The sequence below is a fragment of the Gallinula chloropus genome (assembly GCF_964237585.1).
Source record: "Gallinula chloropus genome assembly, chromosome: 6".
Taxonomy (NCBI): domain Eukaryota; kingdom Metazoa; phylum Chordata; class Aves; order Gruiformes; family Rallidae; genus Gallinula; species Gallinula chloropus.
Window position 1 is genome coordinate 13,079,059 of NC_140091.1, and position 3,161 is coordinate 13,082,219.

Here is a 3,161-nt window from a genome sequence, read left to right on the forward strand (position 1 = left end):
TCTGGAGCTGACCAGACAACTGACAGCTTGTGAATTGAGGTCAGTAAAATAATGAAGTGTACTCTGTTCCTTTCTAGAGTGCACATAATCTATGCTAGTTTGTCTCACTGGTAACATAATTTGGGGAGTAGAATAGGTTTTATGCTACCAGTGAAATTTGCTGTGATTCAGGGTGAAATTCTGTGCACTCAAATTCATACGCTTGACCTAAAACATGTGGAACATACTACATGCGACTGTAAATACCATTAAAAGACAATTTTCTTATTTTCTTTCCAGTCAGTAAATGTTAGTCTTCCTTTGCAAATGACATTAATACTTCTTACTATATTGCTTACTGAACAAATGCTATAGAACCAGGGTAATCATCTATTCACTTGCTGTTTGGTGTGCAAACTGGGCATAGGGCATTATTAATGGCCTCATGAAGTATGGAATCTCAGCTCTTCGTTTGTAAAATTGCGCAGCAATGGACTATGAGATGGCACGACTTGTTTCCTTCAGGCTCTTCCAATTAACAGTTCTATTATTTCAAGAGTGAAAGTAGAGGTCTTCTGTTGCTCCTCTTGGGTTTAGAAGGTGTAACTGTCCTGTGCTTGCTTTGTTCCCTGGGAATTACCAGCTTACTCAAGGGAGGAGCTGTACAATGATCTTGTTAGTCATGCCTGATTGCTTTATCAAGGACAAATTATCATCTTCACACTCCTGCTGCTCTGCGTAATTAAAAAAAACCCCAAAATCGCTGCCCAGCCAGCCTCTAAAATACCATCTAGTGTCTCCCTGAATGAGTATTTTATGGTATGCTCCAAAACAGTCTCTCAACTGCTTGTATTTTATATCCAAAGAAATGTTGATAGAGCTTCAGTGAGAAGTAGCCCTTGCTGGAAAAGCTGTGATAAGTGTAATAAGGACCTAGAACCACTTCTGAATCAACCTGAGAAAACCACGTATTTTTATTTTCCTCACATGCTATCAGCCTGACTTAAGAAGTAACAGGAAGCAGCATCAAAGTCCCTGGGATCCCCTTCTGCTAACGCCAAAATCGAAGTTGGTGTGCGAAGTGAGTTTATTGCTGCTGTGTGGACTTCAAGGAGGGTGGTTGAAGTTTTTCATGTGTCAAAGCCAAACTATGAAAACTTAATCTAGTATGGACAAACTCCCCTCTGAAGATCAGTGAGTTTTGGTAGTAGTGTCTGGTCCCTTCTTATCACAGGCAGCCCTGTTTGAACTCCTGTCTTAAAATAGAGGAGGAACTACACTCTTATTGAAAGGACTTGTCTTACAGTCTTCTCTGATGGTTTAAAAATGGTTTTCAAAACCATTTATGGGTAGGAAATTCCGGTTTTATTTTTATCAACCTTCTTTTGTTTAGGTAGTTTTGTATTTATTTGAGTGTTATCACAGATACTTATAAACACTAGCTATGTTTCTTCTCAGCCTTATTTTAATTAGACTAAATAAAATGAGGTCCTAAAATATCTTAAAAGAAGCTCTTCATTCTCTGGTTGTACCAGTAATTCTAAGTAGTTGCTTCGTACAGAACATGGATGACAAGCAAGGTATAATATGCTGCAGGTAAGAACTGCTTAAGTCACAGGTGTGTGATAGAGGCACACACACACACATATATATACACACACAAATTGTTCCCCTGCACTTTTTTGTATACTGATAGTTCGCAGTATAGAGCTGTGGCATTACATATTCAGTAACATGACTCTGTATTCCACACGCTTTTTCCACAAACTTAACAGCTATTGCATACCATAACTCTCACGTCCAAAGCACTACAGCTGTGCAGCATACTCACAGGATAAAAGAACCCAAACTTGTGCTTTATCGTTTTTTAAGTATGTGGTTTATTTTTCATTCTAAACCCAAGGCTGATAATGGGTTATTAACACTTTTATTTCAATTATGGACTCTGACAGTGGCACTTACCAGTGGGGAAGTTTAAATATTTTTTTGATCCCCAACTCTGCTGAATTGCTGGAGGCTTATTTGGATTCATGATCTAGCTTTGATGTGCGTTAATTAGTGTTGGCAGATAGTTTCCTAATGGGTACACATTCAAGGAAGCCTGGGAGCAGTAGTGGTTGTAGTTGAAGAGGATGTCTTGTGTAATAATATTGAGTCCAGTTGTCTCAGATTAGAAATGGATAAAAGTCATTTTTGAGTGTTCAGTTAGATCTAGCACTTGCTGTCTGGAAAGACTGAAATCCAACTGACTTCAAACCTTTTTTTCTCATTTAAACATGAGCAATTTCTGAGTTGTAGGTATGTTCTGAGATGCTCTAGGTACTCTCTGATTAGCTATGGGAAGAACTCTGGGTTGCCTCCTCCCAGTTCCCTTCTCAAGGCCTACATGGTTTGATGCCATGTGCCAGAATCTTGTACTTCCCCCCCTCCAGTGGTTTGTCTTTTTCATCCTGAGCTCTGGTGAGGCAATGGCTGTGTGTCTGCAGCTTTTCAGCAGGTTCCTTTAGAAGAGCTGGATGTTGCCTTGTGAAATTTCCACTCTGCAGGTCTTGAGTGTATTCAGCACACCAGCGACAACGGAGCAGTTCCTCTGAGGTGAGTGTACCCCTGTCGGAACACAGAACGTGCCTTAGGTGATGTGAACGGGTAATAGTGGCAAACTACTTTCTCAGGCAAGTCCAATTCAAAAGTGCCCCGGGTTCCGTTTAGGAGAAAAGTCCTTCACCCTCTTTCTAACCGCTGTCAGGGACAAGAATCAGCATTTAAACGCACAGCTTTCCCAAGTCCCTGTTTCTCCGCTTCACTTGGGGCCAGTCGTGACCTCTATGGGGGGAGTACTGATGCACGACCCCGCTGCGGCCGAGGCGGTGGGCACGCCGCCGGACATAGCCCCGCTCCCCTTCCCGAAGCGCCAGAGCAGCGAGGGGAAAAAGCGGGGAGGGGTGGAGGCGCAACCGGGCAGCTCCCGCACCGAGCGCCTTGCGCCGGCTCTCGCCGGCTCCGGCGTAGGCGGGCAGTAGGTCTCCGCGGCCGGGCCGGCTCCCGGGGCGGGGCGGCCGCCGAGCCCGGGCCTCACCTGGCGGCGGCATGGCCGCGCGGGGCTGGGGCGGCGCCGGGGGCAGAGTCCAGCGCGGCCAGGCGGCGGAGGAGGCAGCAGCAGGAGTCTGTCTCAGGCACGGAAG